This window comes from Erpetoichthys calabaricus, chromosome 18 (genome assembly GCF_900747795.2).
Source record: "Erpetoichthys calabaricus chromosome 18, fErpCal1.3, whole genome shotgun sequence".
Classification (NCBI taxonomy): Eukaryota; Metazoa; Chordata; class Cladistia; order Polypteriformes; family Polypteridae; genus Erpetoichthys; species Erpetoichthys calabaricus.
Window position 1 is genome coordinate 2,974,310 of NC_041411.2, and position 26,354 is coordinate 3,000,663.

Here is a 26,354-nt window from a genome sequence, read left to right on the forward strand (position 1 = left end):
GTAGTTCTCAGGCAGTTGCCAACGGGTGGTGCTGCAGCAATGAACAATTTAGGAGAAGAAAACAGTGGTATTAGGGTGTTGTACCAAGGTTAGCCCATTATGAATGTAGAGAAAAACCAAGCAAAATGACACCTTTTATTGGCTAACTAAAAAAATTACAATATGCAAGCATTTCGAAGCAACTCAGGCCCCTTCTTCAGGCAAGATGTAATGATTACATCTTGCCTGAAAGAAGGAGCCCTGAGTTGCCTCGAAAGCTTGCATATTGTAATCTTGGAAGAGAACACTGAATTTCAGAGACAATATAAATGCAAGTCACTGTAATATGCTCCAACTAAACCAAAGTGAATATATAATTGATAATTATAGAACATGACATGACTCAGGCGTAGCATGTCATGAAATAAAGTCACTCATCTTCTTTGAGCCACACATCTGCTCCAGCTTATCAATCCTGCAAAACAAAGCACAATGTTTGTTCATGTGCTGCCCTCCGACTGCAGGCTCAAACTCAGCCTGATCCAGCCACTTCATGTAAAAACATCTAACTTGTATTGTACTGCATTAGGATCTTAAGTAAAGGGGCATGTAATAACAATAATCATTTTAAACACAATTAACATAAATTAACTATATTAATTTAATGATCATCAATGTAAAAGGCTATCGAAAAATATTAGATTTACCAAGAATAAAGGGCAAAATTCATGTACTGGAGAAAAAAATCTCTAATTCAAAACAATTTTGCTATTCATGTTCAACCTGTTTTTATACATGTCAAATATACAGTATGAAGAATATTTACATAATAGATGTAAACTAATTCACTGTTTAATATAGTATACTTCTTGTATAAAAGGCTCAGATTAGTACAATTTCAAAATGAAACACACTGTTTATTCTCTAATTTGGAGAGAACAAGGCTCAGTTTACCCAGTAAATATAAAACAGTAAGCCCTTCCCTGCAACTCAGAGCTGCATCACACACAGACGAGTTAACTCCATCGTTTCTTCTGTACCTCAGCTAACCTCTCTGTGCGACACCCCCTTTGATGGAGGGAGGGGCGACGACTAAATCACATAATGAATCATATCAAAGTAGAAGGGGTTTGTTCCAGCTGCCCAGGCTACTTGTGAAGAATCTTTTAAGGACATAACAACCCGTCTCCTGTGTCAGTGCCTCAAACTGTCCCAGATGGTTGACCCTCTTTATAGGTCATTCAATTTATAAAAAAAAAAAAAAAAAAGTTTGTAACTTTATAAAACAGCAATGTTTAATAAAATTTCTCACAATGAGCAAAGAGAGCCGATTAACCAAAAATAATTAACAGGAGTTTATGTAGCAATCCATTTTATGACTCTGACTTTTCTTTTTATTCAATCTTATATATTTTACAGGCTTCTAATGCAATAATGAAATTATACTGAAAAAATAAGACATACAGTTTCTGTATCTTATTCAAATAAGATCAGATGCTTGCCTACGTATCTAGTGAACAGTTGTAAACACCCAAGCTAGCAATGGCTCAGTGAAATGAGCACAACATTAATGAAATTCTAAAGAATTTCTGAACTGGTCCTCATCAATGAAGTCCAACTAACATATGAAAAAAACGTTCCCTTTGTGTTATGGCACATGGGTTAGGATTAGTCCATCTGAGCAGAATAAAGCCGATGTCACATTACACGATTCTTTGTCATGGGGTATGTCAGATTTGCCGATTGCGGTTGCCGATCTTGTCACTTCACCATATCAAATTACCTAACTGAAAATCGCAGCCTTTGCCACATTTGCTGAGTGGCAGTCCTCCAAGACAGTCATGCTTACCACTTTATCTGACAGCCAATGGCAATGGTATATAAAATACGAGACATGAGACGGGGAAGCTTCTCTTCTACTTGTGAGGTTCAGTACATGGAGTGCTCCTTATTCCTGGTCACTACATTATATGCCTGACACTTTCATCTGAACGTTCATTACTTCTCAACTCTCACACATGAAGAGCCTGCCTCTAAAACCAAAGAGAAAATCAAAACTGTTTGATTTTATCCTAGTCGGTCACAGTCGCAGACTACTTGGTCTCAGTCACTGGGTAGGTCACATCAGCCAATCAGCATCACAAGAACGTGCCGCCCACTGCCTCTGACTGGCTAAGATTATGTAAATGAAGGCTACGAGAGAAAATCAGTGGAAAAGTCACCTAATGTGACATATGGCCTTTACATGACGTACTGCAAGTTTAATATTATCAGTAGCATCCTATTTGGGTACTACTCCCAAATTGACCTGTTAGATGTTTAGGCATTATTATATACTGTATATATATTAGACATATAAAAGACATTTTTATGTTAATAAGGGTTTGAGAAGGGAATGTTTCCAAAACACGAGACCCAGTGAAACTGGGGGCCGATGACATCAGGCATAGTAAGGAGTTTGACTTTGATGCATCTTAAATAGTCTGAGTAGAGACAAGCGATGTACAAGACTGAGTTGGGTAAGGCAATGACTAAGGGCAGACTATTTTACCCAGGGCTGAGTTTTATTCTGTAATTGAAAGATCACAATTCTCAGTACTTTCTTAAAGGTGTTCTCTTTTGAAAATGCTGGTATAGCTTCTAGGTACTACCTCTAAAGTGATACTTTTATAAGAGATACTGTAATGAGGGATGGCAGGGCTTTAAATCTGGCACAGGACTGCACGTATCTCGCAAATATTCCGCAGTTCCCGTAAATCCTAGTGTAGCTCTAAAAAGGAGGAAACAGAAGGCAAGTTAAACTAATTCTTATATTGAAGGCTAAAAAACAGGCTAAAGTATATTCTTAGGTGAAAAAAAATCAATAAAATAAAAATTCTCAAGAAACTGACTTGCATTGTTTAGTGAATTTGTATTCAGTTTTGCTCTTTTTTGTTTGATGAACTGACAGCTGCTAATTCATGGCAGTGTTGTAACTCTTAAAGATACTCAAAATCCTCATTCCTTTACAGGAAATAACTTGTGATGGGCTGACTGCCTTTAAACCTGAATCAAAAAAGTAAATTTAGTGGTGCACACAAACAGATAAACAACTCTAAAGGATAACTTTCAAGAATATCTGCAGTGTTGTAAGTACCCATGACTAACACTGTCACCTAACTATGAAAAGAAGGACATTTCTGGAAAAAAATAAGGTCTTTGTACAAGTCTTTTCCTTATGATACCATCAGTAACCTTTTTGTTCTCTTGTTCTTAGAAATGCCCTTTGGTTTTGGCAGTCTCAAAGCAAATATGTTATCTTAGCTGGCAAACTAATAGTGGTCATGGTCATTCAAACCTATTTTTTCCAATTCAGAGGAGCATAGAGCAAGAACCTATCTTGGCAGCACTGGCACAATACAGGAAGAGAGGTTCCAGCCCATCACAGGGCCCACGCACACCTGCGACCATTTAACCAAACCTGCAAGGCCTTGAGAATGTGGCAGGAAAACCGCAAAAACCCAAAACAAAAGCACAGGGAGAACATACAAACTGCACACAGACATTCAGGTGCTGAATCTGACACAGTGTTAATCAATTCACGCTACTGTGCCACCTACGCTAAGGATATGTTGAGGATATTTTAAGTACATTCCTTAAACTTCTTCAATGAACAGTACTTGCGCTTAAACTTTCTGTGGACTATTCAATTGTCTTGAAGCTGCAGAAAATGTAAACCTGGACAGAAAAAGCAGCCTAGGATGGATAAAAAATAATTATTTTTCTTTGCAAATTTTATTTTAGATTCTCTAGATTTTTGTATTACTCTACTGATGCAATTGTCCCTTGGCAAATCTCCTCAGAATTATGTCCTCATAATTATAAAACCTACTGCAAACATTACAAAGAGTAAGTTGTGGAATTAAAAAAAAATGGAAATACTAAAGGTCTTTTTAAACTGTGGGGTTTTAGACCTAAATACATTCTCAATTTCATTCCCCTTCGTGTTAAATGTGAAGTTTCAAAAGTGAATGTCAAACCCTGGAAGGTTAGGATGAACTCGTACACCTTTTTTTTCGCCCCATATAAGGTCACAATGAGCTGCAGCCAATTTTGGATGGTATTCCAGATGGTATTCTAGGAATGTTCTACGGGTGCTTTTTCCTCCTACAACACTCACACTGTGTCTGTCTCACAATTATATCAATTAATAGCTGTGTATTGGTTCTTTGATCAGTGATGAACACACAATTAAAAAAACAACAAAAAAACAACTCAAAACTCCATGCACACAGTAACTCCAGGAACACATGACATGACCTACACATTCAAAAAGCAAAACCCCTGCTTTATTATACACAGATTACTGCAGGACGTCGAAGAGAAAAGTAATGTGAGCAGATGGATAGTTGTAGACCAGTGGTGCATAAGTTAACATAAGTTAATTCCATATGGCTTGGGTAAATTGCAGTGCACACGTTTGTGAGTCACATTCCATCATACACTTGAACATCTCAGCCTTGGCATTTATGGATTGTATTCACTGTTCAGGACTCTCATCTTGTCTATTTTTTGCATTACTTTGCCCATTTGGACAGTTTCCCAGTAACTTAATACCAACCTCCATTCTTTCCCATGGTATGTAAACCCTTGTTGTAGTTTCTTATTTTGTAGCTATTTCAAAGAAAGAGAAAAATTAAAGCATATCTCAGTTTTCTCTAATGTAAAAAAAGACAGTTACACTAGCATCTCACTGAGTAGGTGTATCCCTAGTGTGGGGAAAGAAAAGAATAACACAATATTTATGGCACCAACCCAAAGGAAGGAAAGTTTTTGTTTGCCCATAACTACCATTAATCATCGGCTACCGTATATCTGTTGTCCATAATATTATCCACTCCAGTTTACCAAATCAGGAAATGGTAATAAATGACCAGTTTCCCTTTACCAAACAGAGAACAAAAATCCCTTCACTGCACCAAAAGGGCAAAAAAGGAAGGCGCAACAACTCATCTGGGAGTCAGCCTCAGCGTCAGCCCGGTTTACATTCTCTGCCCTTCACGTGGGCACTTAATAAACATTACACAAAAAAACACACGCTATAAGATTGCACCTAATCAAGTCCAATAAACCACCACTTAATTAAATAAACATTGCAATTACATTTAATTATCCCAAAAAAATGCAATCATGGAATAATTATAATCAAGTCGAACAGGAGAAGTGTTTATACTTGATTTTTAGTAACTGGGAATCGTCATAAAACTTTTAACTCTTTGTGCATGTGGCGATACTGAGCAAAGCCATCACCCAGACCACACAGGGGCATCCCTCAAAAATCATATGAAACTTTAATTCATGATCAGCTCTTCATTATATTCCTGATCGTAGAAATACCAAATTCTATGTGGCAGCAGCACTGAAAAAGGGCAGCATAAAAAAAGGAAATGGCATTTTCATAAGAAGTGTCTGCTTCCAGTTTTGGAGAAAAATGTCACAGAATTGTTTTCATTTTTTGATGACAATACACAGTCAGAATGGGCATTCCATTTGGATATATTACACACATGCACATACGCACACACAGTCACAATTTACTGTATATGAAGTACTAAGGATCTTCAATGCAAAGTGAAATTTCACAAACTGATGACTTCTTAATGTTATTTCAGTAATACACAGTACATTTTCAGTTACATATAGGTCAATGTATTACATTGTTATTCTTTTTTTCTTTTCAGGCACAACCCACATTTTTGTTAATTACTGTATCTCAATATTTCTGGAAACTGAATGCATTTTTTGAACTTGCCAGTTATGCTGTACCATATAAGATCTTACGGGTATGACATGCTTTGTGCTCCAAAGTAACAGATCTGCCATTTCCAAATTTATGTAAAGATGACAATCTCAGCTGAGTCCTAGGCTCTCATAGACATTGCGATACACATTTTTGATAAACGGGTGCCCACAGTAAGACATTTTTCAGAGAATGGGCATCACACAAAGACATGTCAGTCTGACACAGTACGCTATGCTATGGCACCCTAGCCTTTTGCATTTATGTTCTTGAAAACGTAATCTGACTGATCAGTGAGCATTGCTATTGAGCAAAATAGCAGCTTTCAGGTTGCCATGTTCTAGACTAGAAACACACCATCAAATATACAAATATCTGCATGCATTAAGCTACCAGTTCAAAGTTGCTCATGTACTGTTCTATACTTTCATCTGCTAGCATATTAACAGCAGGCACCTGAATAACCTGATCGGGAAAGCTAAATGCCTTACAGGACTGACCCTGAAGACAGCGTCAGAAATGAAGATCAGGGCAGAATTACAGGCCACCATGGCTAACTCTGTCCACCAGCTCCACATTTTGCCCTACAACTAATTTAGCCATTGGGTTATTTTTGCTAAGGTGTTCTATGAGGTCATAACACCATCAGACTCTACAATGCCTCCTCCCTAATTGCCCATATCCACCCTTGCCTGGGTAGAGCAGATAAAATGACACAGCTACAAGACGTCTTTCTTTAGGTATATTTAGGCATTGGATGTACCCTTAGCATATTGTACAACCCCCAACTTGGAAAAACTTGGGATGGTACAGTACGTAAAATGAAAATAAAAACAGAAACAGTGATTTCAAAATTCACTTTGACTTGTAATCCATCACAAACAGTATAAAGACAATATATTTAATGTTTAGTCTGCTCAAATTCACTTTTGTAATTATACCCCTATTCTTGCCATTCAGGGCCTACAGCACATTACAAGAAAATATAGGATGAGTCAATTGAGGGCCAATAATGAGTTAAAAAAATAGAAAGAACCTAACGATGAGAGTAGAACCAGATGATGTTCAAAATCTGGTATTAAACAGGCTTTGGTATAACTAATGCATCCAGAAAAGGCCTTGTCTTTTAGGAACAAAGATTGGATGAGGATTGTCAATTTTACTACAAATGCGTGAGGAAAAATCACTCAAAAGTTTGCAAACAATGTTTCTCGAAGATCGTTTGGAAGGGTTTTGGGTATTTCACCCAACATTACTATAACATAATTACAAGAGTCAAGGAATTTGGTGAAACTTTGGTGCACGCAGAACAACTGCGTAAGCCTAAACTGACTGCCCATGATCTCTGATCCCTCAGATGGCACTACATCAAGAACCATCATTCATCAATAAATGATATAACCATTTAGGCTCAGGAATACGAGTTGTGATTTGACAGATCTTTATCAAGTACACAATATCTATGTAAATCCACAAATGCTTGTTACAACTGTACTGTGCAAAAAGGAAGCCTTACTTTAACAATTAACAGTGTCTAGAAGCGACAATATATTCTCCAGGCACTGAAGCATCTCAGATGAACCACCACACAGACAAATCAACATTTCCGGTCTTTTCCAGAAGAAATACTTGTCATGTCCTTCAGACCAAAATAATAACCACCCAGACTATAGCCAGCAGCAACACTCTGATGGTATGATGCTGTGTCATTGCACTTAGCAAGGAGAACTTGCACTTCTGTTAAGACAACATTAATGCTGAAAAGTATATATGCATTGTAAAGTAACATATGCTGCCTTCAAGATGACATCTCTTCCATGCGTGCGTGTTTCAGCAACATGATGCAAAACCGCCTTCTGCATGTATTACAAAGGCGTGGCAGCATAGGAAGAGGGAGTGGGTGGTCGACTGGCCTGCCTACAGTCCTGACCAGTCACCAGTTGAGAATGAAAATGAGGCAACAACTTAAGACATGTTTGCAAGAAGAATGGCATAAAACTATACTTGAAACACGCAATAAATTGATGTCTTCTCATGTCTACTTAAAACTTTACTAAAAGGTATCAGAAGTAAAGGCAAAATTACAAAGCTGTAAATCCTTTACTGTTTGAACTTTTCTGGAATATGTTGCAAGTACCAAAACAATAACAAGAGTAAATAAAATTCATTAGCTATAACATCGAATAAGGGGCTGTTATCTTGTTTTTTAGGTCTAAGATAATTTACTATCATTTACTAATCACTGCTTTCTGTGTTTAATTTGAATTTTCATTGCAGTCCCAAGTTGGGGTTGTGTATACAGTACTGAGTTCAGCACTCATGTAATAGATAGATAGATAGATAGATAGATAGATAGATAGATAGATAGATAGATAGATAGATAGATAGATAGATATAGAAAAAATTTTAAAATTTTAAATAGACCTTTATTAACAACTATAACATAATTGCAGTCAAATTAACAGCCAAAATTCAACAACATTTAATAACAAAGTTTTTCTACTCATACTTTAGTATTAGACATTCATTTTCCAAGGAACATAAAACATCATTTACAGCCCAGATTTCTCTAAATATATATAATTGATTAATTAGTTTAAAATATGCAAACTCAATCTTCAATCTCCTTTGAAGGAGGACTTTAAACATTAATAGAGAGTCAGTGATTTTCAGATCTTTATCTCTATTTCTTCTTGTTTTTAAAGTTGCCATCTTGGCCTGAGCTAACAAAAAAATGCAAACATTCCCTTTTACAAATTCTTGACACAGACATTCCAAAAATATAAATGAGTTCATTAAATACAATTCCCAAATTCATCAACAATAAAACAAGGAAATTCAGCAATGGTTTTAATCTGGTACAATACAAAAATAAATGATAAATTGTTTCTTTCTGAAGGCAAAATGGACACTGATCTGTTGCGCTAGCGCCAATGGTTTTTAAGAATGAATTGGTGGCTACTGCTCCATGTAGAATCCTCGATAGAGATAGGAAAGGCACTATATAATACATATAGACAGACAGACAGACAGACATATGAAAGTCAATATATAATAGATAGACATGAAAGGCACTATATAATAGATAGATAGATATGAAAGGCACTATATAATAGATAGATATGAAAGGTATGTATGAAAGGCACTATATAATAGATAGATAGATATGAAAGGTATGTATGAAAGGCACTATATAATAGATAGATAGGTATGAAAGGCATTATATATTTATTCAAAATACTGTGGTGGGCTGGTGCCCTGCCCAGGGTTTGTTTCCTGCCTAGTGCCCTGTGTTGGGCTGGGATTGGCTCCAGCAGACCCCCGTGACCCTGTAGTTAGGATATAGCGGGTTGGATAATGGATGGATGGATGGATTTATTCAAAATACAGTTCTTTTAAGAGCTGTGTATCTATTCCTTTCATACCCATTTTTGTCTAATATAGTTCCTCTTACAGCTAAGCATCCATTATACAGTGCCCCTTTATCTAATTTTCTCAATCTATGTGTCCATTATTATAGATAGATAACCAAGCATGAAAGGCACTATATAATAGATTATAGATAGATACGAAAGGAGCTATATGATAGATAGATATTTTTTTTATTTTTAAAACCAAACTTTATTAAATAAACACAGGAATAAATCACAACAGTAAACCAAGCTCAATCTTAAGTCTACACAAAACATGTACACAACATTTCTCATGATGAATATCCTGTTTCAAACCATTACATATTCATGACAAGAGGACAAGAGAGAAAAACCATGAGAAGCAAGACTGAGGAGCAGACGGGGGACAGGGGTGCGGACATTCAAGTGCAAAGAGACCCCTGTAAGACTTCAAAATGAAAGTCAGCAGTGCGGTAAAGAAACTTCAACACGATATACACAGATAATAATCATTTATCTATATGCTATATAATAGATAGATAGATAGATAGATAGATAGATAGATAGATAGATAGATAGATAGATAGATAGATAGAATATAAAACATTTAGATAGATATAGATTGAGAGGAAAGGCATATATATGATAGATACAGAATGACTAAAAAGTAAGAAAATTAAAAAGAAAGAAACATTCTGACTTGGCTATCACAGGAGACTCTATATATATTGTCTAAGTATGTGGCAGGCCCAAAGGACAATGTATGGCAATAATAAAATTAAATACTTTGGGCCTCGTAATCTGCCTAGATTATTTCATTTAATGAAAGTTCCATGTTTCTAACCTTTTTTCCTGAATGGGAATATCCTTTACCTTTTTTTCCTTTTGCAGAAACATACTGATGTCACCGTTCACTAACTCCATTTAAGTCTGTGTCACCTAAAGTGGTCGCATCAGCAGATTGAAGACCTAAAAGTGGTGCTGCGAGCAAACAATTGACGCTTGTAATAAAACACAAAGTCGCGTGTTCCTTATTACAAACTAAACCCCCTCCCCGGTATTGTATAAGTGTCACAGAGTGAAATGTCACACGGCTGCCGAAACCTTTCGATGTTTGGTGGTTGAAAGCGTGCATTCCTGATTATGCTATAAAAATGACAAGAAATGAGACAATTCAGATGCCCTCCAAACAAAGCACCTTTTTTTTTTCCTTTTCCTGTGTGGGATGCCCCTTGTCCTTGGCATTCCCAGAGGTGAAGCGCACAAACCTGCACCCGCAGCAATGACACTTTAACACAAGACGATGCAAATATGACACCGCACCTGCGGGCACCGACCAACTCTGATTTAACACCCCTTTAACTGGGGAAAAGGACAACAGGAATCTACAGTACAGCCCAAGCAACGGGAAAACCGTACATTTGTAAGGCCGTTTCCAGGTGTATTTCCATTACTAGCGTGAACGGTAAAGGAGGCTTTATGGCTTGTTAATTTCATCAAAAGTAAACTAAAAATAGTGGCTTACTTACCCACATTGTGGATATGGATGAATTTCTGCTGTACCAGATACTCGCTGTCTGCTTTTTCCTTGTGTTTGAAGTTTTTCCGACACTTTATGAAGCTGGACGGGATGCCCGTTTCAGCCAACGTTTTTCATATTACCCAAGACGCCGCTGTTCCTTATTGTAATGCCGTTTCCAAGTTAAGTTGAACATTGTCAAAGAGTTCGTAATCATTGCATTGCCTTCTGCAACGTACACTTGTTACTCCAATTTTCATCAAATATTAGAACTGCGTACAACAAAAACAATTTAACGACAAATACAACGAGTGTTTAAAAATGGCGCGCTCAGCTAACAACGCTTGGACTGCACCTGCAGAGCGACTCGCTGCAGGCAACCAATCGGTGACGGCGGCCTCGAACACCCTGTATGACGACACGTGCGCGTAGCCAATCAGAACAAGCTAAGCTCGCGTTGCGGTGTCCTGAGCAGGAAACACAAACCGAGTTAATGTTTATATTTACAAAACGATGTTCTTGTTAACGAGTTACGTAGCCAACGGTGAAATTTATTCCCGCTCAGGATGTGAAACCGCGAAACGCTTTATGCACGTCATGGCAATGCCGCGATTGCATCTGTGTCGTCATACGGATGGTCAGTAGAGAGTTATTCGTTATGTATTACATTGATTTGAAAACCATGTACGATTTGTCAGCTTCTGTTTTATTTCTGTTGTATTATTACTGGTGTTGTGTTATTAATACAAATAATAATAACATATTAAAAAGGATTGTTGTAGAGGGTTTCGCCGGATTGATTTTTAGCACAGGAACGTCATTGGCAAGTGCCAAGTGTAGAGGCTGGTATCTCTGCAGCCCGGAGCGTCCACTCTGGACATCCAAGTTGGTGGAGTTAATTTGCATGACAGTACTTGGCATTACTGTATTTGAGCCCCGTTAACATTTCCTACAACCTTAATCTTAAACCGCAGTGTAACCAGCAGGTCTACAGCTAGACTCTATTGGTTTTCATTTGAGTCAACTCCATTTACCAGGATCGCAGTTGGAGTCAACCCCAACTATTTGGAGCTCCAGAGGGGAGGAGGAGGAACGTGTCTGACCAGCCGCTCACTTTTGCAGAAATGCATGTTGTTCTGCAAGCCTTTTTATACAGTCATAGCAGTTGCAGTTTCGATTAATTCTGTGCCATGGCGAGTTTCATTATGTTATTTTCCAGGGTCCAAATGGAACAAGGCCCATCAAAGAATAGTCATATTGCAGCATACAGTGGGACTGTGGAGCAGCATGTATTTATACAGTAAACACAGGACATGTGCAAGGCAAGGAAAGAACTATACTGTCCTATAAATAAATAAATACATAGTAATTGATTAGATTGTAACAAGTGAGGGTTAGGAGCATGGGCTGATACAGCGCACTGCTGCACCCAACCACATGACGTGTCAACACTGTATCCCAGATTGGGGACCCAAGTGTAGCCATGCAACGGGTGACACCTCAGCACCACACTAGTTCAGATGGAATGCAACCAGTGTGAGGTTTTTTATGGTGGTCAAAGTGCCAGTTCTGCCACCCAATCCCCAGGGTTTTCCCTGCAGGTTGAAGGACCTACATGCAGGGCAAGATGTAGATTAACGTCATACCCAGGACAGAGCAATTGCAGGTTAAGGGCCTTGGCTCAAGGGCCCAATGAAATAGAGTCACGTTCAGCATTTACGGGATTCGAACTGGCAACCTGTCCGATTACCAGTGCAAATTCCTAGCCTCAGAGCCACACTCCGCCCATAACAAGTGACATTGAGAATAAATAATAACAGTCAACCAATAAAGCTGAAATTTGGCACACCTATTCCTCATATAAGTTTCATTTCCGCTGAGATATATCTTTTAAAATTTCAAAAATGCTCTTTTAAAACAGAGTGACGTTCTGTGCCAGCTCAATTACTGAATTGCTTACTCTTTCAGATTTACCATGAGAGAGATGATATGCACTGTAATGTGACATGATGTACGTTATATGTGCAAAAATACCACACGTTAGAAAATGGATACATTCAGGGGTATTTGTCCAGTTAGTTAAATGTTCAGAAAGTTTTTTATTTTTTTTCTCCAGAAGAATTACTTCTGAATGCTTTGAAATCAATTTAGTTTTTTGGGTTTTTTTTGGTCCGGCACCTCCTAATTCACTGGTACGAGAAAACCCCCAAAACTGATACGCCGTTGCACTCGTCTTGATGTCTGCTTATGCAAGACATCAAGCTTTCTGTGGTTCCCTCGCCATTTTTGGACTGTATTTTGTGCCGGATATGACACCCTTATGATAAAGTATAAACCAGTAGGTGTCTTCAGCAGTAATGATTAGAAGGACTTGAAGTTGTGCAGCCCACATCAACTCCCAAATGGGGTACATGGGGTTAAAGTTATTCCTTTTCACAAAATTCTGGGAATCGGCAATATAGGCATGTGGACTGTCATCTTATGCTATTTTGGGACTGATGATCACAAATATGATTGTGATATTTGATTCTTCACTGGTGGTCCTAGCCCACTAAGAGTCCTTCTGAGAAGGTACCAAATGACACTATTATACTATTTCAAGGTGAGCGATTATGAATATGATGTTATTTTTAGTCCTTTACTAGAGGTCTAGCCCTCTTTGGACCTCTACACTGAAAAAAAATCTCTTTTAATTGTACAGTGTAAAACTATTAAATAGTGAAGATAAACAACTGTAAGATGTAAAACGGTAAAGCGCTGCTTCAGTAACACTGAAGTTATGATATTTGCATAAGTGCACACCCCCTTTTACCGCATTGTTCCTGGTGAACCGCATACCTTTGCACAGTGGGGAGAAAAACTTCAACAACGTTAGCCGACGTATTTTTCCCTGCGTGCTGAAGGTTTTTTTGAGGTTATAGAAGCTGACTTATGGTGGGTCGTATTTGATAAGCTGGCACACCGGTAGGACACCAAACACCACAAAGGAAACTTTACTTCTCCACCAGACGATGTGCTATAACTTTCTTAAACATTGAATTCTTTTCAATGTATATAATTAAATGACAGATGTTTGCCATCAGATGTTGTTACTTTACTGATGCAAACTGTGTACTGGTGTTTGATCCTGACAGTGTTTTCTAATGGTTTATTGATCGGCATATTTATTATAGAACATTGATATCAGATTACGGTTAAACGTTCACTTCTACTGGAATGTGTTGTAAAGAAAAAGCAGAAATCTCTACATGTAAAAGGCAAAGCCCTCACTGACTCATCACTAATTCTCCCACTTTCCATATAGGTGGGAAGCTGAAATTTCACGTGCTCATTCCTTGCAGCGTACTTACAAAAGTTAGGTTATGTTTCATGTCCTATTGCAACACCCAAGCGGGGGAAACAGGTGTACCCCCTAAACTGTATATATAGATACGGGAAACCCCTCCTGACTATTTCTGCAACTTCCAATATACGTAGGAAGCACAAATTTCCCGTGCTCATGCTTTACACTGTACTTACAAACATTAAGTATGTTTCATTTCACGCCGTGCCCCGTAACGAACTTTCGAAAATAACGTCTTCTTTTTTGGCAGTTCTCACCATTATGCTGTAAGGAACTTTCAGAACTGACCTCTCCTTTTGGCGGTTTCATTCCTTCTTTCCGTTAACAGACAATTTATTTCATGGCAGAGACACACAAGGGCCGCCCCTGGTCCCCCTTCGTTTTCCGCATGGCCGCTGTCTGCGCATCTACCACATGGTTGGTTCCCTGCCTAAAAATATGCATTTCTCATACACAACATTCACAATCATAAATCAAAACTCTTTACAATCATCAAGTTCACTCTCAATACTAAAATAAGCCTACAACAATTACATTGTCAATCATGTTACGTAATTTTTAAAATGTTTCCTTTTCTTTTTCATAAGTTCTTTAACACACTACTACAGCGGGTATTTCACTAGTTTACTATAAAGTTAGGGTAGGGAAGAACAAAGTTCCCATAAGCTCCGATCACACTGCTACAATGTTGTTGCTAGGTGTTTCCAGTCTTATGGGTGCTCCGAATGCACTGGCCATCAATACTAATTTGGTCTGGGTTGACGCCTCAACCTTTCCTTGTTTTTATTATGGTTAGGGTTAGGGTTAGGGTTTACCGTACTTTACCATAAATTTAACATTCTTTTTTACGGTGTGAACAATGACATATTTCCATTACATTATTATTTCAAATATTTGAGGGAACTAATCTTGTTTGTTATGTACTTCTACCTCCTGAAGTAAATTATTATATTTCTGATGAGCACCCTGAATTAGGGTGGCTTACGCTAATTCAGGTTTTTTACAAAGTCCCTTCAGTTGGTGTTTCAATGAATTCTGTGCAAACTATGCATTTATTTGGCTGGTTTGAAGTGGAATGAGGCTCAGCGAAGAAGAGACACAAAATGTGGAAACCCCCAACCGTGTCCTCTTCATGAAACAACTGAGCAATCAGAGGACCGATGAAGCACACTAATTCTCTGAGGAGATTTGACACGTAAATTCCACTTTTCTTGAAATATCTCGAATGGAGCATGTTGTCCATATTTTTGAAATTTCAAAAATGCAGTTTGAAAACGGGGAAACGTTCCGTTTGAACTCAATCTCCGGATTATTGACTTTTTCAAAGTTACCTAGAGAGGGGTGATTTCTTCATATGCATTTTAATGTGAGGTGATGTAAGTAAATAAGCAAAATTTCACAAGGTGGGAAAATGGACATATTCCGGTGCATACGGCCAGTTAGAGAGTTACCTGTTTTGAAAGTTGAACCTTTTTTTTTGTTTATTTACTTGAAATCAAAAACAGAGGGCATATTTTGGTTTATGAAATATTTTTGTAATAGTGAGCCATATTGCAAATTAACATTGACAGCAGAATGTAAGCCGGCCACATCCGCACTATTATAATTTCATTTCAAATGATCTCCGGATTCTCCGTCCACCCTAGCGTTTTTCACTTCACTTTATTAAGGATAAGATTGAGCAACACCTGGCAAGGACAGGAGTTATTAGGAACGGTCAGCATGGGTTCAGAAGAGGGAGGTCATGTTTTACTAACATGCTGGAATTCTATGAGGAGGCAACAAAAGGATACGATCAAAGTGGAGCAGATGATATTATTTATCTGGACTTTCAGACAGCATTTGATAAGGTGCCACATGAGAGGTTGGGCATCAAATTAAAAGAAGTGGGAGTTCAGGGTGATATTTTTAGATGGGTGCAGAATTGGCTCAGACACAGGAAGCAGAGGGTGATGGGGCGAGGAACCTCATCAGAACTGGCCGACGTTAAGAGTGGTGACCAGCAGGGGTCAGTGCTGGGGCCATTGCTATTTTTAATATATATAAATGATTTAGAAAGGAATATACAGTAAGTAACAAGCTGGTTAAGTTTGCAAATGATACCAAGATAGGTGGATTAGCAGATAATTTGGAATCCTTTATATCATTACAGAAGGACTTGGACAGCAGGCAGGCTTGGGCAGATTTGTGGACGATGAAATTTAATGTCAGTAAATGTAAAGTATTACACATAGGAAGTAAAAATGTGAGGTTTGAATACACAATTGGAGTCTGAAAATTGAGAGTCCACCTTTTGAGAAGAATTTAGGAGTTATAGTGGACTCTAAGCTATCGACTTCCTGACCGTGTTCAGAAGCCATTAAGAAGGCTAACAGAGTGTCAGGTTATATAGCGCCTTGATGTGTGGAGTACAAGTCACAGGAGGTTCTGCTCAACCTTTATAACACACTGGTGAGGCCTCATCTGGAGTCCTATGTGCAGCTTTGGTCTCCAGGCTACAAAAAGGACATAGCAGCACAAGAAAAGGTCCAGAGAAGAGTGACTAGGCTGATTACGGGGGGCTACAGGGGTTGAATTATGAGGAAAGATTAAAAGAACTGAACCTTTACAGTTTAAACAAAAGAAGATTAAGAGGTGACATGATTGAAGTGTTTAAAATTATGAAGGGAATTAGTCCAGTGGATCGAGACTGTTGTTTTAAAACGAGTTCATCAAGAACACGGGGACACAGTTGGAAACTTGTTAAGGGTGAATTTCATACAAACGTTAGGAAGTTTTTCTTTACACAAAGAACGATAGACACTTGGAATAAGTGACCAAGTAGTGAGGTAGACAATAAGACATTGGGGATTTTCAAAACTCGACTTGATGTTTTTTCGGAAGAAATAAGTGGATAGGACTGGCGAGCTTTGTTGGGCTGAATGGCCTGTTCTCATCTAGAGTGTTCTAATGTACTTAAGAAAGCATCTCCGGCAACACTAAAATAACTGAAAACATGCCGCAGTAACGGAAACGTAAAACGATGCACAGCAATTGCTTAAATTGCCGTAAATAATTAGAACAGTACTGCAATAATTCATAAGACACATTCTGAATCTACATATTCAATAATGCGGAAAACAAACAGTTCCATTAAGAAAAATATGTGTTTATATAAAATAATTTACAAAAGAGCTCAATGACAACATACAAGGTAGAAATGAGCATTCTTTATAATCACATTTGCAGCTCATACCAACTTGCATTTGATTTTTGCTTTAGTGTACAATATACATGGCTGGCACTAGTGAGGGTACAAGTGGGGGGCCACATGTGTGCCATTATACTGTGTGAAAAGATCAGACTCGACACAATTAAAAAGGTTTGATTGTGCCACCCGCATATTATCCCTGGCTGCAATGCATTTGTGGATAAGACAGACGTGTCTTGTAAGGAGTCCAAATGTGAACTGAAATCAGGTTGTCGAAATGGCGGCTGTAAATGCCCAGACCGGAAGTGATATGTGGGAATCGGAAGTGATGTCTTCAGAGATGAGTCAGGCAGGTTTTCCCGCATCTGGTCTGTAGAGACAACCGAAGGTGGTTTAGCGCACCCCCGCCACCCCCTGGCCTGGCGTGGAATTACCCTCACTTGGTCCATACAACATCCTCCTACTCGCACGTGCATGACAACTGCAATTCATTGCTGTCAATGGTCAACTTCAATCATTATTGCTTTGCATTACTGCTGCCTCGCTGTTCCGGGGGCCTGGATTCTGCCCTTGTGAAACTTTATGTTCTGGTCTTTATTGGTTTTCCCAGGTGCTCTGGTTCAGTCCCATATCCCAAGAACACACACGCTTGGCCAGATTTGCTCGGATGTGCCATGCAGTGGATTGGCGTTCTGTCTCGAATTGCATCTTCCTGGCAGCACCTGATGGGCATCACCTCCCTGAGACCCTGTAATGAAAGATAAAGAAAAAAATAACAACAGGTTGTGCAAAACAGCTGGGTAGAGGGAAAGATGCTAAAAGGATGCCCGTGAGACCACCTGTCCCGTCACCCCCTTGCCTCTCTCATTTATTAGAGAGCGGCTGGGCGGCCGCCCGGCCTGCCTACTGGTCGGGGGCCTCGATTCATCTGTGCGAGTTGTATGAAAGAGCCATGCTGTTTGATGAAGTGACTGTTCTCAGCCCTCTTTCCTGTCCTGTTCTCTAATCACGTCACAAAGGGCTCCCACCGGGAGGGCCCAGCACCCCACTTCTCAAAGCCTCTTCCTCCCCTGTCACTCTCTTGTTTTGCAAATCTCAACAACTCTCCACAACAAGAGACTCAGGCTTGGAGCCATTCTGCCTTTATCCTCTGTTTAAATCGCTCCCCTAATCTTTACATCATCCCTTGGGGACAGCAAAAGTACAGCCCCCCCCCCCCCCCCCCCCCCCCCACACACACACACATACATACTATATACACCCCCCACCCCACCTCCCTGTTTTTATCTTGGAAAGAAATTCAGCCAGGTTCTTCACAAAAGCTTCTCTTTCATGGGAACTTTGTTTGCAGACAGATTAAAAATTGCTGCTGCCGGCTCAAGGCGTTTGCCAGACGTGCGGACCACCGCCTTGCATCCTCCCAACAGAAAGCCCGTCCGTCCTTTTCTTCTTTCTTTTTTGCATATGTAGGTAAGCATATTAAGATGTCCCCCCTCTTGGAGGAGGTGGGCCTCGTGGAGTGAAAGATGGCAAATCACTGGCATGCAAATCCAAGTGCTGAATAGGCCATTTGAAATACCTTTTTCTAATACTCCATCAATTATTAAAACAATGCAATTGGCAGGGAGCGGCTCAGCGATCGCACTTGTTCCGTTGGTTAACTCCATCGACTTTCCAGCGACAGCGCCCTCGGCTTTTTGGCGTGGGATAAAACGAAAACAAATGTGAAAAATGCCAAGTGCCAATTCCCAAACACCCGCCCAGAGGGATTTGGGAGCGGCAAATCTACAAAAACATCTCGGTTCAACAAGTCCCACCATGGTGCCACTGAAGCTGAAGTGCCGGCGTGCGGGGAATAAATCAGTCCATCCGTCTGTCTCTCGGCTCCCAAAGAATGAGGAAGGAATACACCGGTCCTGAAAAATCCAACTTAGTCAGCCATTCCTACAGACAAGAGGGAATTTCAGAAGACGACCCAGCAGGATTTTAATGGTGACTTCATTTTAATTTAGCATCAATGCAAAGGCGTGTGCCAGCTGTTTGTTGTAGTGTAATAGTTTAGTCAAGTCCAACTCTTTGAGACCTTGTCAGACATTAGCAGCAGGCCTTTCATTCTGAAACTGCTTCTCCGAGTTCCTTTAAGGTCACATGCGTTATCTCTCAGTAATGTTATCAATCCATCTTATACAAGATGGGACCCACAGTCCTAAAAGTAGCATCCTCTGAAAAGGATTTAGGGGTTAATGTTGTCATGCATGTGCGCCTGGGGATCGCCTTCCTGGCTCTACAGCGGTGATCGATGGGACGAGAGTGGGCGCTCATGCTAATGGTTTCTCCCTTCCCATCCGCAGCCCAGCAAAACCACCGGGAGAGAGCAACCGACCCAATGGCAGCACTCAGATTCTGCCCCACGCTCCCAGTCAGGTTTATATTAAAACCCAACAGCCCCCAGAGGAGGTCATCTGCTTTTTGGACCTGAACTTGGCCTGGAGTAAGCTCCCTCGAGAAACCCAACCCACTGCAAGAGGAAACCTTTCTTGTTGGTTCGGCCAGCGCGTCGTGATTTTCTGTTATCTGTGCCATTGAGTACAGTTTTTTGTTTGCTAATTTGTATTAATTAAATGAGGACTCCCCAGCACTTCAAAGCGGCACCTTCAATTTTGTCCACCCCGTCATAATACTGACACAACATTTTCATCTTCCATCCTTTGGATGAGATATAAACCCGAGGTCCTGACTCTCTCTATGGTCATTAAAGATCCCTGGGCACACCTTCGTAAAGAGTAGGGTGTATCCCGATGTCCTGGCTAAACTGCCCACCACAGCTCGGTCATTCTGGCCCCCTAATCATCCCCTAACTGTCTGTCTCACCACTTGACCAACTAACAGCTAATGTGTGGTAAGCATACTGGCATAAAAATGGCTGCCGTCACATCATCCAGGTAGATGCAGCACATTAGTGGTGGTTGAAGTGGCTCCCCCTCTCTATGTAACACGCTTGAGTAGTGAGATGAGCGCTATATAAACATAAAGAATTATTATCATTATCTAAGCAATGCACAGAAGTGATTATTAAAAGGTAAATAAAATATTAGTTTAAAACTGTATAAAACCAGGGACGTTATGCTCAGGCTATATAATGCGCTAGTGAGACCACATCTGGAGTAATGTGATCATTAGAGGTGACTGTGTGCAGATGGTGCAGACCTATAAATACCTGGGAGTGCAGCTGGATGATAAATTAGACTGGACTGCCAATACCGATGCTCTGTGTAAGAGAGGACAGAGCCGACTATACGTCCTTAGGAGGCTGGCGTCCTTCAACATCTGCAATAAGATGCTGCAGATGTTCTATCAGACGGTTGTGGCGAGCGCCCTCTTCTACGCAGTAGTGTGCTGGGGAGGCAGCATTAAGAAGAAAGATGCCTCACGCCTGGACAAACTGGTGAGGAAGGCAGGCTCTATTGTTGGCATGGAGCTGGACAGTTTGACATCCGTGGCAGAGCGACGGGCGCTGAGCAGACTCCTATCAATTATGGAAAATCCACTGCATCCACTAAACAGTGTCATCTCTAGACAGAGGAGCAGCTTCAGCGACAGACTGCTGTCACCGTCCTCCTCCACTGACAGACTGAGGAGATCGTTCCTCCCCCAAACTATGCGACTCTTCAGTTCCACCCAGGGGGGTAAACATTAACATTATATAAAGTTATTGTCTGTTTTTACCTGCATTATTATCAATCTTTAATTTAATATTGTTTTTTGTATCAGTAAGGTGCTGCTGGAGTATGTGAATTTCCCCTTGGGATTAGTAAAGTATCTATCTATCTATCTATCTATCTATCTATCTGTGTGGAGTTACGAACACCATGCTACAAGAAAGACGTCACAGCCCTTGAAGCTGGGCAGAGCAGAGCAGCCAAGTGCATCATGGGACTTAAGGACATGTACTGTGACAGACTCAGATAATTAAACCTATTTAGTCTCTTGCAGAGGAGACTGCGTGGGGACCTAATCTGGGTCTTGAAAATCCTCAAACGCATCGATAAAGAAGATCCAGCAGAATTCCTTCAACTTAACAGTGGACACCAGTGGAAATCAAGAAGAATGTAACCTGGAAGCACTTCTGGATGCAAAGAGTTGTGGGAATCTGGCACAAACTACTGAGACATGGAGTAGAAGCGGAAACCTTGAGCACCTTTAGCAAGGATTTGGATATGCTATTTGGGGCAGCTGAGCTACTAACCAAACAAACAAGTGACAAATAGACAGAATGGTCTCACGCTTGCCCTATTTCTTATGCTCTTATCTTCTTCTCTGTTGTCCTCTTCTCTTTTTGCCTTCAATCTTCCCTAACATGAGAGTCGCCTCCAAGGAATCCCATCTTCCCATTATGTGGTCAATGTTTCTGAGCTTTTGTTTGATGACAACCCAGCCTCCCAATGAGAAGTCTCTTTGTATTTCTTCAAGTATTGATTTGCTGGATCTCCTTGCTGTTTTATCGGAACTCGCAGCAGTTTTGTCCAGCACCAAAGGTCAAAAGCGTTGATTCTTTTGCGTTCATCTTCAACGGTGGTCTGTCTCTCACAGCCGTACATTACTCCTGGAAACACTATTAAGCTTTAACAATACCGACTTTTGTTGACCAGATGTAGTGCCTATGTTATGAGATACTTGAACATTTTCAAATTGCCAACAGCAGACACAAAAATTTGAAATCCTCAGTGTTTAAATCTTTAAATACCAAGTTTCACATCTACTAGTTTTAAATTAACTGCAAGGAGGTTTGGAACCTTATCTGGGGTATCTGCGCACCTGCTCTGGTGCTGCAAATTGAGATTCTCTAGGCCCAAAACCCTACAATTGTCCAATTTAAAAACACACCTTGCAGGCCCTCCGGGACATCTTGCCGTGATTATGGTAGTAGAAGTGGTAGAAGAATAGGAAATCATTTTTATGTATTTTTGCTTTGCACCCTCCCTCACCATAACCAATTGTCTATCTGGGAGGAGTGAAAAGCTTCAGATTTGTAAAAAATTTTCAATCTCCTGTTTTTCATTGACCTCAACGTTTTAGGCTTCCCGGTCTCAATGATGGGTGTCTGTCTGTGTGTCACAGTTTTTTGAGGAGGCTCTAGAGCTAAAACATTTGGATAGAAAAATACCGAACTCAAAACCTAAGCCTGTTCTGAAATAACAATATGCTGATTAGTTTTTGAGCCAAATGGTACAAGAGAAAGAGGCACTCTAGACGGACCCTCAGATACCGTATTTCTGTAATTAATTGTGAATTCTTCTTGTCAATTGCTATCGTAATGACCTACTTTATGATCAGAATGATCAGCATCAGAGTGGTAAATAATTACTGAAATATTAGAGAATAGTTCAGGTAGCTTGGTAACTGGGGAGCAAAGCCTACTGACGCTAACATCCAAATCTATTTTTCTGTGTCTTTATAAACAATGGATTCAGAAAATATTCCGCTTCACTTTCTGCACATTTTATTGTATTGTAAATTTAGCTTGAAATAGATAAATTTGCCCTTTTTGCCCATCAATCTAGATTCAATATCTCCTAATGACAAAGTGACAACATGTTTTCAGAAAGGTTTGCAAATTTATTGCAAATTAAAAACTGAAATCTCTCATTTATACTTTATAGAAGCCCCTTTGGCATCCCATTCTTCCTGGCAGATCTTCTCAAGCTCCATTAGATTGGATGAGAAGCGTCAGTGAACTGCCATCTTCAGGCCTCTCCACAGATGTTGTATGAAGTTTAAGTCTGGGCCACTCATGGACATTCGGAGAAGACACTCTAGTGTTGTTTTGGCTGTGTGCTTCAGGTTTTTGAACTATCACCCCAGTCTGAGGTGGTGCACACTCTGGAGCAGGTTTTCTTTAAGGACCTCTCTGTATTTGGCTGCATTCATTCATCCGTCCCTCCATTCTGACCAGTCTCCCTGTCCCCATAGCATGATGTTGCCACCACCAGGCTTCACTGTAGGGATGGGATTAGGCAGGTGATGAGCAGGGCCTGGTTTTGGCCAAACATAGTGCTTGGTGTTCTGTCCAAAGAGTGAAAACATGTTTTAGAAAGGTTTACAAATTTATTAAAAATCTAAAGTTCAACTGGATCATTCCTAGAAGTATTGAGACCCTTTCCTGTGTCACATTGGGCCCAGGCTTTCAAAACTTGACTGGAGCCCACCTGAGGCAAACTGAATTGATTAGACATCATTTAGAAAGGCACACATGTCCCTGTGTATAGAAGGTCCCATAATTCTCAAAGTATGTCAGGACAAAAACAAAACCACAAAGTCCAAGAAACTCTCTGTAGACCTTCATGGTAAGTCATAGATCAGGGCAAGCAGAGAAAACATTTTCTAAAGCTTTGAGTGCTTGTAGGAGCACAAGTGCCATCAAGAACTGTGAAATGGAAGACGTACGGAAGCACCAAGACTCTTCCTAGCCAAACTGAGTGACCACGCAAGAATGGTCTTGGTCAAGAACCCAGTGGTTACTCTAACAAAGCTTTGGAAGTTATCTGCTGAGATGGAAGTACCTTTTGGGAGGACAACCATCTCAGCAGCGCCTTATCAACTAGACGTTTATGGCAGAGTGGCTGGACGGAAGTCATCCTTGAGTTAAAGGCATATGGCAGGTTAAAGGACATTGAGGAGGAAGACATTGATACTCTGGTCTTCTTCTTCAACTTTCGGCTGCTCCAGTTAAAGGTTGTCACAGCAGATCATCTTTTTCCATCTTTTCCTGTCCTCGTCATCTTGCTCTGTCACCCCCATCACCTTCATGTCCTGTCTCACCACATCCATAAACCTTCTCTTAGGCCTTCCTCTTTTCCTCTTACTTGGCAGCTCTATCCTTAGCATCCTTTTCCCAATATACTCAGCATCTCTCTTCTGCACATATTCAAACCAACGCGATCTCTCAACCGTCCAACCTGAGCTGAGCCTCTAATGTCCTTATTTCTAATCCTGTCCATCCTCATCTCAGGTCTGATGAAACAAAATGGACGGAACTCTAAACACTGTGTCTGTCTCTGGTCAATACCAGCCCCTGCTCATTGTCTGCCTAATAGCATCCCTACAGTGAAGCATGGTGGTGGCAGCATTGTGCTATGGGGGTACAAGGACAGGGAGACTGGTCTGAATTAGGGATGAATGCAGCCAAATGCAAAGAGCTCATAACACACTGGGGGGATACACCTTCAAGTCTTCCTTATCATTTCTGCTGTAGACACCTACTGGTTTACTCTTTATCATTTCCTGGTCAGAACTGAGGGATGGATGAATGCAGCCAAATACAGGGAGGTTTTTGAAGAAAGCCTGCTCCAGAGAGTGTGCCACCTCAGACTGGGGCCGTTATTCACCTTTCAGCACAACAACGATCCGAAGTATACAGCTAAGTTTGTGACTGTCCTGGAGTGGCTCAGACTTCGACCTTATTAAACATCCTAACAGAGCTTTGGCACTCCTGGTTGCCCTTCTGACAGGTTCTCCCTTCTCAGTAGCACTCCATAAATCAGGTGGTAATGGTAGAGCGGCTAACTCCCGCTTGGAGTTTGTCAAATGGCACTTAAAGGACCCTAAGGTTCTCTGATCTGATGAGACAAAACTTAAACTCTTTGGTCAGAAGATCAGACACTGCTCGTTATTTGCCTAATAGCATCCCTACGGTGAAACATGATGGTGGCGGGGAGACTGGTCAGCCTTAAGAATGAATGTAGCAAAATGCAAAGAGCTCTTATCAAATTAAGGGGGTCTGTTGATGTGGCCTGCACAACTTCAGGTCCTTCTGATTATTTCTGCTGAAGACACCTAATGGTTTATTCTTTATCATTTCCTGTGCAAAATATGGCCCAAAAATGAGGGTCTTTCAAGAAGCTGAAAGTATTGCTTAAGAAGACATCAACACGATTCAAACGTCATGTCATATGTGGGGGTTTTCTCATACTGGTGAGTCAGGAGGCACCAGATAAAAAAAAAGTGATTTCAAAATGTTCAGAAGGCATTCTGATGAACACAAAAAGAAACGACAAAGGAAGCAAGGAGGAGACCCCCGGCTTTTCCTAACAGGACCCACCCACCCACACACACATGAATTGTGGGTTTTCCTTGCAGATACCTGATGCCAGATTCACACCTGGTACTCTAGACCTGCGACAAAGCCCCACAAATGTCCAGAGGTGGGCACAGGAGGCAGTCCAGTGTGAGGGTGAAAGCCACCAAGGTGCAAAAAAATAAAAAGAAAAAAGAGGTGATGGTCCTGAATGGGTCACAAAAAGCCATTTTGAGAACAGTAAAGCATTGATTAACGAGTCCTCGCAGACCTTAAAGAGAGCAGTGGACACGCCATCCCGTTAATGTAGTTCGCGCTAAGGCGGCTTGCTGGGCCACAGCTGTGGAGTTAATGGCTATTAATGCAGACTTTACACCCACAGAAGTGTGGGCCATATTTAACAATGTGTTTCCACCATCATTATGCCACCCTAACGAGGCTTCCACTCGGACGCTAATTATATGCATTTTCCCGGACTGGCCTGCCCTAATCAAGTGCAAGTGCGAAAACATATCATTAATGTTGGGCAAAGCAGACACGACGAAAGCCAAGCATCCTCTCTGGAAGCCACCAGTGGATAAAATATTTTCAAGCTTGGATTAACCTGAATGTGCCGCATTGTGCTCCCAAAGACGGGTTATTATTAACACGTATTCAAATTCAAGGAAAACATTCCGGGGGCCCTTTGACGTCTCCTTATATGCTATACACGAGATATTATAATAGACACCATTTCGGTGGCATATGCCACTTTGCAGGGCTTGGGAGCTACTTTGATTCCTGGCCAGAACGCCTTCTGCGTCAGGTTTTTGCAATCTCTCCATGTTTTTTTTTGGGGGGGGGGGTGGTCCTGTTTGAAAACACTCCTGCATTTCATTGGATCGAAGCGTAGCCAGGAACTAAGTACATGAGCCCCAATCCTGCCTATGATCCATCAGTTGGAACTGTCGTATCATTTATTTAAATCTGTCCCCTCCCCGGGCTACACCTATGGCCCTCTGAGTATCCCCATATGGGCAAGACTGCCTATGGAGGAGGCAATAAATATATTTCTAGAGAATATAACATCAGATGTGCG